The sequence below is a fragment of the Saccopteryx leptura genome, chromosome 6 (genome assembly GCF_036850995.1).
Source record: "Saccopteryx leptura isolate mSacLep1 chromosome 6, mSacLep1_pri_phased_curated, whole genome shotgun sequence".
Lineage (NCBI taxonomy): Eukaryota > Metazoa > Chordata > Mammalia > Chiroptera > Emballonuridae > Saccopteryx > Saccopteryx leptura.
Window position 1 is genome coordinate 135,287,868 of NC_089508.1, and position 13,158 is coordinate 135,301,025.

Sequence of the window (13,158 nt, forward strand, 5' to 3'; positions counted from 1 at the left end):
TGGGAGGGAGCAGGTGTGGCTGGAGCTGGCGCTGCCTCCCGCCGTGGGACTCGGTGGAGTGTCCCTGCCTGCACCGGTGCTCACGGCTACCTCCCCTCCCAGGACCTTTCTCTAGTCGGTGGGATAAAAACGTGCCGGGGACAAAAGGTGATTCTGCTTGGTAAAATAGGGACAGGGGGGGTGTTTTCAGGAGTAAAGGAGCTGATGTGTGTGGGTGTTGGGCATAGTGACCCGCACAGAACCGGGCTGGCCTCCCAGGTGCCAGGCGCGGATGGGCTGGAGGCTGACACAAGAACAGGGTGATGCGGTTGCAGCCCCTAACAGTCCAGCGCCTCTTCTCCCTTTACCGCAGCGCGCTTACCCCTTCAGTTTTGTACCAATCCAGGCTTTCCCCAACTCTATGTAGAACAAGGAACAAACAGACAAACCATAAAGGGATTAGTCCAACACAGACTCTGAGCAGGTATTGGGGTGGCTTCAGCACCATGCCTAACAGTCCTGGTTCCTAGCACTGGCTGCAAGGACCCTGGGGACCCTGGGGGCCTTTTGGGGATAAGTTCAGACTGGGAGACGCTGGGCATCTGTCTTCCTCCTTCAGTCCAGGCCCACACCTGAGGCAAGAGAGGAGCCTGGGAGTAGGTAGGGCCTGGGCATTGGCCTCTGCAGAGAGATTTCTGCTGGGGGCAGGTGAGGCAGGGCCAGTGGCTGAGGGAAGACTTGATCCTGGGTCCTGATTAAATGATTGGCCTCAGTTTTCCTGCTGGCCTGATTCCAGTGCTGAGAAAGCAGTATTGCTCTCTCAACTTGCTAATGAACTTTCTGAACTGCGACTGGCCTTGTTGAAGCCTTCTGGAGGAAATTGTCTTGTTTTGTGTTGTTTTCAAAGGCATCTTCTATTTGTGGCAAGGGATAGTGGTTTTTCATTTGGGCTGTGATACAAATTGTGGTATTTTGTTTTCTTTTTTTTAAAATTAATTTTAACGGGGTGACATTGATAAATCGGGGTACATATGTTCAGAGAAAACATCTCTACGTTATTTTGACATTTGATTATGCTGCATTCCCATCACCCAAAGTCCAATTGTCTTCTGTTACCTTCTAACTGGTTTTCATTGTGCCCCTCCCCTCCGCCAACCCCCTCCATCCCCTACCCCCCACCCTGTAACCCCTACACTCTTGTCCATGTCTCTGAGTCTCATTTTTATGTCCCACCTCTGTATGGAATCATACAATTCTTAGTTTTTTCTGATTTACTTATTTTGCTCAGTATAATGTTATCAAGGTCCATCCATGTTGTTGTAAATGATCCGATGTCATCATTTCTTATGGCTGAGTAGTATTCCATAGTATATATGTACCAAAGCTTTTTAATCCACTCGTCCACTGACGGACACTTGGGCTGCTTCCAGATCTTCGCTATTGTGAATAATGCTGCCATAAACATGAGAGTGCATTTCTTCTTTTCAAACAGTGCTATGGTGTTCTTGGGGTATATTCCTAAAAGTGGTATAGCTGGGTCAAAAGGCAATTAGATTTTTATTTTATTTTATTTTATTTATTCCTTTTTAGAGAGGAGAGAGAGAGGGAGAGAGACAGAGAGGGAGAGAGAGAAGAGAGAGACAAAGAGAGAGAAGGGGGAGGAGCTGGAAGCATCAACTCCCATTTGTGCCTTGACCAGGCAAGCCCAGGGTTTCGAACCAGCGAACTCAGCATTTCCAGGTCGACGCTTTATCCACTGCGCCACCACAGGTCAGGCCAAGCAGTTCGATTTTTAATTTCTTGAGGAATCTCCATACTGTTTTCCACAGTGGCTGCACCAGTCTGCATTCCCACCAGCAGTGCAGGAGGGTTCCCTTTTCTCCACATCCTCGCCAGCACTTATTCTGTGTTGTTTTGTTGATGAGCGCCATTCTGACTGGTGTGAGGTGATATCTCATTGTGGTTTTAATTTGCATTTCTCTAATGATTAGTGATGTTGTTGAGCATTTTTTCATCTGCCTATTGGCCATCTGTATGTCCTCTTTGGAGAAGTGTCTATTCACTTTTTTCTCCCATTTTTGATCAGATTGTTTGTCTTCCTGGTATTGAGTTTTACAAGTTCTTTATAAATTTTGGTTATTAACTCCTTATCAGATGTATTGTCAGATATATTCTCCCATTGTGTAGTTTGTCTTTTTATTCTGTTCTTATTGTCTTTAGCTGTGCAGAAGCTTTTTAGTTTGATATAGTCCCATTTGTTTATCCTGTCTTTTATTTCACTTGCCTGTGGAGATAAATCGGCAGATATATTGCTGCGAGAGATGTTGGAGAGCTTACTGCCTATGTTTTCTTCTAAGATACTTATGGTTTCACAGCTTACATTTAAGTCTTTCCTCCATTTTGAGTTTGTTTTTGTGAATGGTGTAAGTTGGTGGTCTAGTTTCATTTTTTTGCTGGTAGCTGTCCAATTTTCCCAACAGCATTTATTAAAGAGGCTGTCTTTACTCCATTGTATGCTCTTACCTCCTTTGTCAAATATCAGTTGTCCATAGAGCTGTGGGTTTATTTCTGGGTTCTCTGTTCTGTTCCAGTGATCTATATGCCTGTTCTTATGCCAGTACCAGGCTGTTTTGAGTACAATGGCCTTGTAGTATAACTTGATATCCAGAAGTGTGATATCTCCCACTTTATTCTTCCTTTTCAAGATTGCTGAGGCTATTCGTGTTCTCTTTTGGTTCCATATAAAGTTTTGGAATATGTGTTCTGTATCTTTGAAGTAAGTCATTGGTATTTTAATTGGTATTGCATTGAATTTATAAATTGCTTTGGGTAATATAGACATTTTAATGATGTTTATTCTTTCTAACCATGAGCACGGAATATGCTTCCACTTGTTTGTATCTTCCCTGATTTCTTTTATCAATGTTTTATAATTTTCCAAGTACAAGTCTTTAATCTCCCTGGTTAAATTTATTCCTAGGTACTTTATTTTTTTGGTTGTAGTGGTAAAGGGGATTGCTTCCTTAGTTTCTCTTTCTGACAGTTCATTGTTAGTGTATAAAAATGCCTGTGATTTCTGAGTATTAATTTTATATCCTGCCTCCTTGCTGAATTCATTTATCAGTCTAGTAGTTTTTTGACTGAGACTTTAGGGTTTTCTATATACAATATCATATCATCTGCAAATAATGATAGTTTTACTTCTTCTTTTCCAATTTGGATGCCTTTTATTTCTTCTTCTTGTCTGATTGCTGTGGCTAGGACTTCCAGAACTATGTTGAATAAGAGTGGTGAAAGGGAGCACCCCACCTTGTTTCTGATCTTAAGGGGATTGCTTTTAATTTTTGCCCATTAAGTATGATGTTGACTGTGGGTTTGTGATAGATGGCCTTTATCATGTTGAGGTATGTTCCCTGTATTCCCACTTTGCTGAGAGTTTTGATCATGAATGGGTGCTGGATTTTATCAAATGCTTTTTCTGCATCTATTGAAATTATCATGTGGTTTTTCTCCTTCCTTTTGTTTATGTGGTGAATCATATTGATTGATTTGCGAATATTGTACCAGCCTTGCCTCCCAAGAATAAATTGCACTTGATCCTGGTGTATGATTTTTTTTCATATATTGCGGGATCTGGTTTGCTAATATTATGTTGAAGATTTTAGCATCTATATTCATCAGGGATATTGGCCTATAATTTTCTTTCTTTGTGTTGTCTTTGCTTGGTTTTGGAATCAGAATTATACTCGCCTAATAAAAGGAGCTTGGAAGTCTTCCTTCCTCTTGAATTTTTTGAAATAGTTTGAGAAGGATAGGAGTTAATTCTTCTTTGAATATTTGGTAGAATTCACTTGTGAAGCCCTCAGGCCCAGGACTTTTCTTTTTTGGGAGTTTTTTGATAACTGTTTCAATCTCATTTGTTGTAATTGGTCTGTTTAGGTTTTCTGATTCTTCCAGATTCATTTTTGGAAGATTATATGTTTCAAGGAATTTGTCTATTTCATCAAGGTTGCCTAGTTTTTTAGTCTTTTTTTTTTTTTTTTTTAATTTTCTGAAGCTGGAAACGGGGAGAGACAGTCAGACAGACTCCCGCATGCGCCCGTCCGGGATCTACCCGGCACGCTCACCAGGGGCGAAGCTCTGCCCACCAGGGGGCGATGCTCTGCCCCTCCGGGGCATCGCTCTGCCGCGACCAGAGCCACTCGAGCGCCTGGGGCAGAGGCCAAGGAGCCATCCCCAGCGCCTGGGCCATCTTTGCTCCAATGGAGCCTTGGCTGCGGGAGGGGAAGAGAGAGACAGAGAGGAAGGGGGGGGGGGTGGAGAAGCAAATGGGCGCTTCTCCTATGTGCCCTGGCCGGGAATCGAACCCGGGTCCCCCGCACGCCAGGCCGACGCTCTACCGCTGAGCCAACCGGCCAGGGCCGGTTGTCTAATTTTTTGGTGTACAGTTCTTCATAATATTTTCTTACAATATTATTTATTTCTGTTGTGTCAGTTGTTATTTCTCCACTCTCATTTCTAATTTTATTTATTTGAGTCCTCTCTCTTTTTTTCTTGGTGAGTCTGTTTAAAGGTTCATCGGTCTTGTTTACCTTTTCAAAGAACCAGCTCCTGGTTTTATTGATCCTCTGTATTGTTTCTTTAGCCTCTATGTCATTTATTTCTGCTCTTTCTTTATTATTTCTTTATGATCTTTATTATTTCTTTCCTTCTACTAGCTCTGGGCTTTACTTGCTATTCTTTTTCTAGTTCTTTTAGATGTAGGGTCAAGTTGTTTATTTGAGCTTTTTCTAGCTTCTTGAGGTATACCTGCAATGCTGTGAACGTCCCATAAATTTTGAATTGATGTATACTCGTTATTTGTTTCTAGGGACAGACAGACAGGAACAGAGAGATGAGAAGCAACAATCATTAGTTTTTCATTGCGAGACCTTAGCTGTTCATTGATTGCTTTCTCATATGTGCCTTGACCACAGGCCTTCAGCAGACTGAGTAACCCCTTGCTCGAGCCAGCGACCTTGGGTCCAAGTTGGTGAACTTTTGCTCAAACCAGATGAGCCCGTGCTCAAGCTGGCAACCTCGGGGTCTCGAACCTGGGTCCTCTGCATCCCAGTTCAATGCTCTATCCACTGCACCACGGCCTGGTCAGGCTGTTTTTTGTTTTCTTTTTAGCAAGAGAGAGAGAGAAAGAAAAATGAAGTGAGAGAGATGAGAAATATCAACTTGTAGTTGTGGCACCTTAGTTGTTCACTGATTGATTCTCATACATGCCTTGAGTGGGGGGCTCCAGCCTAGCCAGTGACCCCTTGCTTGAGCCCGTGATCTTCGGGCTCAAGCCAACGACCTCTGTGCTCAAGCCGGTGACCTCAAGTTTCAAACCTGGGACCTCAGCGTCCCAGGTTGATGCTCTATCCACTGCACCACCACCAGTCAGGCCAAAGGGTTTAATTTTATTTTTCTAAATGTGTATTGAAGTTTAAAATGAGTTGATTTAAGGAAATTAAACTGGTAAAAATTAAGGAGATGGCCTGTCAGTAATGAACATTTGGGATGCCTAGCCTGTGGTGGTGCAGTGGCTAGAGCACTGACCTGGAATGCTGAGGTCGCTGGATCAAACCCCGGGTTTGCCTGGTCAAGGCACATACAAGAAGCAACAACTATGAATTGATGCTTCCTGCTTTACTCCTCCCTTCTCTAAAATAAGTAAATCTCTTTTAAAAAAAGAAAGTTTGGAACACTCACCTGAGTCTCCTTGCCCTCTCACTCTGGCTTTGGGGCAGGAGGAGCAGGATGGAGGTGGTTCAGGAGGGGTAGAATTCTGCCCTGATGCCTGAAGCCTTCAGGGCCTCTTTCAGAAATTGGACTGTCCAGGGCCAGGGTGAGAGAGAAGAGTGGTGATTGACTTTGGGAAGTGTGAGGTCTGGAGTGATGGAGAATGGAAGAGGGGCTAGGGTGAGTAGCCTGAAGGGGGCCCCATACTGAAACTGATGGCTTAGTTTAGGCAACCACAGGGGTCCAGGCACTAGAGATTGAAGGCAGTCTTTCCAGATTTCCCCTGATTAGGCTGTTTCCTCCCCGCTGCCCCATCAGAATCCCAGGAAGGGGTTCTGTGAGCCACCTACCCACATAGGGACACATACCCCCCATTTGGCTAAGAATGGGTCAGCACCAGGCCTGACTCATCTGCCAGGATTGTACCCTGAGGGTGAGGCTGACATCCTGAAGGAAAGCCTAGCGCTACTACCAGTAGGGGCTTGGAGAGGGGGTAGTCATGGAAAGAGCAAAAGCCTAAGAGGCTATGCCTCCGAGGCCTGCAAAGATGACTTCTCAATAAGGGAAGGCCCACTGCATGCATTCACTGGGCCCTGCCTTTCAAGAGCTTTCACCTGTCTCTCCCTATAGCCTCTGTACCCCCAACTTTATCATTTGAAACGGCAACAGTTGTCTGGCTCCTGGCCAGTTTTCCACAGCTCTCTGTGCCCTTACTGTAAAGAATTCCTCAGGACCTGCCTGCAACCCTGCTCCCTCTGGGCTCTGCTAGGCAGGTAAGCTCTGCCTGTCATCCTGCCGCTCAAGATGGGGCACCCCCTTACCCAAGGATTTGCCTTCTTGCTGGGGACAGTGACACTGGCCCCTGCCCAGTAGGGAGGGTGAAGCCAAATGGGCACAGAAAGTTCTGCTTTCTCTCCAGGTGTAGCTGTGGGCCTTCCTCTTTTGTCCTTGCTTCCCACAGAGTGAAAATACCCTTTTGTGTGGGATTCTATGCCAGCCCTCTGCCCACACTGCTTTCTAGAGATTTTCTGGGATAGCCTCTGGAGGTTGCCACTCCCTCCATTCTTCTTCACAGGGTCCAGAGTTGGGGTGGTCCAGGAGTTAAGATGAGAAAAAAAAAATTTTTTTTTATTCATTTTTTAGAGAGGAGAGGGAGAGACAGACAGAGAGAGAGAGAGAGAGAGAGAGAGAGAGAGAGAGAGGAGACAGAGAGAGAGAGAGAAGGGGGGAGGAGCTGGAAGCATCAACTCCCATATGTACCTTGACCAGGCAAGCCCAGGGTTTCGAACTGGCGACCTCAGCATTTCCAGGTCGACGCTTTATCCACTGTACCACCACAGGTCAGGCAGAAAAAAAAATCTTTATTTTCACTAATCTCTAACTGAAACATAGTATTTCCTTGAGTTGTGAATGAAGGCAGCAAAGTCCAACAGAATTCACAATACTTGTGGCTGTCACACAGAAATCATAGAGGTTGTCATACCCACTGCAGGTGCTGCAAACACCTCAAAATAGCAGTACATACGCACTGCTAACTGGTATTTCTGGTACTTAATCAGTCCTACCTCTATATCTTATAATGTAATGAGTTAATAAAGAATCACAGGTGCCTGACCAGGTGGTGGCACAGTGGATAGAGCATCAGACTGGGATGCGGAAGGACCCAGGTTCGAGACCCCAGGGTTGCCAGCTTGAGTGCGGGCTCATCTGGCTTGAGCAAAAAAAGCTCACTAGTATGGACCCAAGGTCATTGGCTCAAGCGGGGGGGGGGGGGGGGGTGTTACTCAGTCTGCTGAAGGCCCGCGGTCATGGCACATATGAGAAAGCAATCAATGAACAACTATGGTGTTGCAACGAAAAACTGATGATTGATGCTTCTCATCTCTCTCTGTTCCTGTCTATCCCTATCTATCCCTCTATCTGACTCTCTCTCTGTCCCTATAAAAAAATTAAAAAAAAAAAAGAATCACAAGTATTTCTTTATCATAACTTTGTGTATGTTTTATATTTTGGTATTTGCATTTCAATATTAGCAGTCCTTTTTTTTTTTTTCAGAGAGAGAGAGGGATAGACAGGGACAGACAGACAGGAACAGAGAGATGAGAAGCATCAATCATTAGTTTTTCATTGCGCGTTGCAACACCTTAGTTGTTCATTGATTGCTTTCTCATATGTGCCTTGACCGTGGGCCTTCAGCAGACCAAGTAACCCCTTGCTGGAGCCAGCAACCTTGGGTTCAAGCTGGTGGGCTTTTTGCTTAAACCAGATGAGCCCGCGCTCAATCTGGCGACCTCGGGGTCTCGAACCTGGGTCCTCTAGCATCCCAGTCCAATGCTCTATCCACTGCGCCACCGCCTGGTCAGGCAGCAGTTCTTTTGTGTTGTTTGTTTTGTTTTTTAAGAGAGAGGAGGGGAGATAGTGAGATAGACTCCCGCATGCACCCCAGTTGGGATCTACCTGGCACCCCTGTCTGGGCCCCATGCTCAAATCAACAAGAAGCAATTTTTAGTGCCTGAGGCTGCCTGCTTAGAACAACCCAGCCATCCTCAGCATCTGGGCCCATGCTGGAACCAGTTGAGCTACTACTGGCTGTGAGAAGGGTAAAGGGAGGGGGAGAGAAGCAGATGGTTTCTTCTCCTGTATGACCTGACTGGGAATGGAACCCATATGCCAGGCCAATACTCTATCCACTTAGCCAACCAGCCAGGGCCTAGCAGTCCTTTTGTAATGCAATGTACTTTATTTTATGCATCTCAAAACATGGTTCTAAGCAGGGGTCCTTCATCTTCTATAGATGGTAATCGTGTCTGGTACAGTGAGAGTTTGGAAGTCTTACCTAAGCCTCACCCCTCCCTCTGCTGGCCCTTCTTTCCTTGGGTGCCTCATTCTGTGTTCATTCAGGACAAAGGTCTGTGGGGCTCAGAAAGCTTACTGTTGGGGAAGCTTCAGACCATACCAGGAGGAAAGAGGGCCTTCCTGAGAAAGTGAGGTTAGCAGTTTGACCCAGGGGAGAGGAGGAGTTGCCATTAAAAGGGTGGTTCAGGCCCCAGCCGGTTGGCTCAGTGGTAGAGCGTCAGCCTGGCGTGCAGGGGACCTGGGTTCGATTCCCGGCCAGGGCACACAGGAGAAGCGCCCATTTGCTTCTCCACACCCCCCCCCTCTTTCCTCTCTCTCTTTCTTCCCCTCTCGCAGCCAAGGCTCCATTGGAGCAAAGATGGCCCGGGCGCTGGGGATGGCTCCTTGGCCTCTGCCCCAGGCGCTAGAGTGGCTCTGGTCACGGCAGAGCATCACCCCTGGTGGGCGTGCCAGGTGGATCCCGGTCGGGTGCATGCGGGAGTCTGTCTGACTGTCTCTCCCCGTTTCCAGCTTCAGAAAAAAAAAAAAGGGTGGTTCAGCCTGACTTGTGGTGGTGCAGTGGATACAGTGGCGACCTGGAATGCTGAGGTCAGCTGTTTGAAACCCTGGTCTGGCCTGGTCAAGCACATATGGGAGTTCATGCTTCCTGCTCCTCCCCCCTTCTCTCTCTCTTTCTCTCCTCTCTAAAATGAGTAAATAATATCTTTAAAAGGGGGAGGGGTTAGAATATGCAAATATCTCTGTTGAAGGAACCCCCAGGCCAGCGTGGGTAGAGCTCAGGGAGAAAGCTCTCACTGAGGGCAGACAGGGTAGGGCAGAGCACCAGGACCTTGCACACCTTATTAGGTATTTGAGTTTTTACCTTTGGAGCTATAGGTACTCTCCAAAGCAGGGAGAGGAGTGGGGGCTACCCTGGGGTCGAGAGAGTCAGATCTGCATTTTGAAATGATTACTTGGTGCCTGACCTGTGGTGGTGCAGTGGATCAAGCATCGACCTGGAATGCTGAGGTCGCGGGTTCAGAACTCTGGGCTTGCCAGATCAAGGCACATATGGGAGTTGATGCTTTCTGCTCCTCCCTCCCTTCTCTCTCTCTCTGTCTCTCTTCTCTAAAATGAATAAATAAAAATAATTTAAAAAAAATAAAAAATAAAAAATAAATGATTACTTGGGCAAGCATAGAGAAGGGACTAGAGAGAGTAAGAGAGGAAAGCAGGGGGAACCAGCCAGGGACTGTTACATGGAAAGGAGTCAAACTACACTGCTATGGCATGAAAATAATTTTGAGCTGAAGGCATTTGAGAATAGGTTTTTTCCCTGAACTCCCCTATCTTCTGAAAAGCAGAGCCTTCGAACAGAATTCAGTCATCCTAAATCCCCTCCCCTGTAGCCACCAGGGAAAGAGTGATCTTATCACCTAATAATCCCAGACATTATCACAAAACTATCAATCATACCTCCCTCTATTCTCTTAAGCAGTGGTCCCCAACCTTTTTTGGGCCATGGACCGGTTTAATGTCAGAAAATATTTTCACGGACCAGCCTTTAGGGTGAGATGGATAAATATATCACGTGACCGAGACAAGCGTCAAGAGTGAGTTTTAGACGGATGTAACAGAGGGAATCTGGTAATTTTTAAAAAATAAAACATTGTTCAGACTTAAATATAAATAAAATGGAAATAATGTAAGTTATTTATTCTTTCTCTGCGAACTGGTACCAGTCCACGGCCCGGGGGTTGGGGACCACTGCTCTTAAGGACCCATTTATCTTTCCTAAAAGCTATTTGTTTCCCCTGTGAGTACCTTTCTCCCTCTCTGCTTCCCTTATTAAGTTGGTATATAAACCCCCAAATTCTAACCACCTAGTACTTGTTTTCTTGTTAATCTGTCTTATGTCAGTTGAATTTACAGGCCCCAGCTACTGATCCTAAAAGGACAGGAAAATTTTTCTGTCTCCATAGAGGCATTTAGGAGAGAGATGGTCTGTAATGGGTGATGAGGGCTACAGATAAAAAGAAGTAGGTGGGTTCAGGACAGTCTTTAAGAGACTATATCATTGAGGTCAAGAGCATGAACTAGAAAGACAGCCTGCCTGGGTTCATAGTTCTGGCTCCACCACTGTGTGACACAAGCTTTGTGACTTTGAGCAAGTTAATTAATCCTTTCTGAGTCCATTTCCCCAGCAGGTAAAATGGAGGATAATTATCAGTTAGAAAAGGCTTGATTATGCTGCTATAATAACCCCAAATTCCTATGGTTTAATAAAAGTATAGTGTGTCCATAAAGTCATGGTGCACTTTTGACTGGTCTCAGGAAAGCAACAAAAGATGATAGAAATGTGAAATCTGCACCAAATAAAAGGAAAACCCTCCCAGTTTCTGTAGGATGATGTGGCAGCATGTGTGCATGCGCAGATGATGACATAACTCCGTGTATACAGCGGAGCTGCCCACGGCCATGCCAGTCGAGATGTGGATGGTACAGAGGAAAGTTCAGTGTGTTCTGTGGCTTGCTAAATTAGAATCTGTGACCAAAGTGCAACGTGAATATTGGCGCGTTTATAACGAAGTGCCACCACATAGGAATAACATTCCTCGGTGGGATAAGCAGTTGAAGGAAACCGGCAGTTTGGTGGAGAAACCCCCTTCTGGTAGGCCATCAGTCAGTGACGAGTCTGTGCAGGCATCCCCAAACTACGGCCAGCAGGCCGCATGCGGCCCCCTGAGGCCATTTATCCGCCCCGCCCCACCCCACACCACACTTCCAGAAGGGGCACCTCTTTCATTGGTGGTCAGTGAGAGGAGCACTGTATGTGGCAGCCCTCCAATGGTCTGAGGGACAGTGAACTGGCCCCCTGTGTAAAAAGTTTGGGTCCCTGGCCGGTTGGCTCAGCGGTAGAGCGTCGGCCTAGCGTGCGGAGGACCCGGGTTCGATTCCCGGCCAGGGCACACAGGAGAAGCGCCCATTTGCTTCTCCACCCCTCCGCCGCACTTTCCTCTCTGTCTCTCTCTTCCCCTCCCGCAGCCAAGGCTCCATTGGAGCAAAGATGGCCCGGGCGCTGGGGATGGCTCTGTGGCCTCTGCCCCAGGCGCTAGAGTGGCTCTGGTCGCAATATGGCGACGCCCAGGATGGGCAGAGCATCGCCCCCTGGTGGGCAGAGCGTCGCCCCTGGTGGGCGTGCCGGGTGGATCCCGGTCGGGCACATGCGGGAGTCTGTCTGACTGTCTCTCCCCGTTTCCAGCTTCAGAAAAATGAAAAAAAAAAAAAAAAAAAAAAAGTTTGGGGACCCCTGCTGTAGAGGCTATGCAGGGGTCGTCAAACTTTTTATAAAAACCGCCCACTTTTGCAGTGCTGGTTAACCTGGTCCCTACCGTGCAACCAAACAGCGCCGCGATTGGCCCATCATGAAAGCTGGAACGCCCACTAGTGGGCGGTAGGGACCAGGTCTACCAGCACTGCAAAAGTGGGTGGCTTTTATAAAAAGTTAGACAACCCCTGCGCAGGATAGCTACCTAAGGAGCCCTAAAAAATCTGTGCGTGAGCCCACATCGAACTGCACTGAATAGGCATGAAACTGGGAGAGTTTTCCTTTTATTTGGTGCAGATTTCACATTTCTATCGTCTTTTGTTGCTTTCCTGTGACCGGTCAAAAGTGCACCATGACTTTACGGACACACTTTATATTTCTCAAAGGTCTGTGTCCATTGAGGGTCCCCTGGGAGCTCTGTTCATGGTATTTCTGACCCAGACTACAGGAATAACCACCTGAACATCAAAGGCTTCACTAGAAAAGGGAAAGAAAGCTCTAGAAACTCTAGCACTATCAAATAAATAAATGCTCTGGCGTCTACGTGATACATGGCTCTTCTGTCTCAGGTCCTTGGCCAGAATTAATCACATGGTCTCACCTCAAGGGAGCAGGTGAATTAATATATATAAAATATTCAGAATGCTTCCTGGCATAAGAGAAGCACTACATTAATGTTATTACTATTGGGATGTACAATCACTCAGAACTGCTGTGGTATGAGGACATGGCGTGATCACAGCTGACCCCTATGTTTCTGGCCTGCATTGTGATGACCATCACTGCCATTGAGAACCCTGGGGCAAGCATGGAGTTGGGGAAGTTCAGTACTCTTGGATTCAACAGACCAAGACCAAAATTAACTGGTTTAAACCATCTCATGACCTAGCATCAGACCTGCGGGGACCCAAAAGCTCACATGCTGAGATCAAGCCTTGATCTTCTGCTCAGTGTGGGTCCAGCTCACAGGCAGACTCCAGCTTCCAGGTAGCTGCAGTGGGTATTTCATTGCCAGCTTGGGTTACATGTGCATCCCTGACTCAGTGGGCTACAGTGTTCTGGTTGATCAAACCTAGATCATGTACCTACCACACCCTACCCACAATGGTAGGGGAGAAATGAATCTCCAAAGGAAAAGTTCTATCCAGAAAAGGGATGGAAATTGAGCAGGGCAATGGGAATGGGGAACGTGTATCAAATCTGGGAGCAGGAGCAAGACTTTAACCCCCTTCCCTCACCAGAGC

The 13,158-nt window shown here is 46.5% G+C and overlaps 1 protein-coding gene across 2 annotated transcripts in view; it reads left to right on the top strand.

The window, feature by feature from the left end:
* SQSTM1 (sequestosome 1) overlaps positions 1–13,158 on the top strand; it is a 32,484-nt gene that overhangs the window by 702 nt on the left and 18,624 nt on the right. The window contains exon 1 of one of the 2 annotated variants that reach the window (XM_066343300.1): positions 129–147. The exons of the other annotated variant lie outside the window; for it this stretch is intronic. The gene's annotated coding sequence lies outside the window, so the exon portion shown is untranslated. Of the gene's footprint in view, positions 1–128; positions 148–13,158 lie in introns of those variants that run through there. 2 annotated transcript variants of the gene reach the window in all.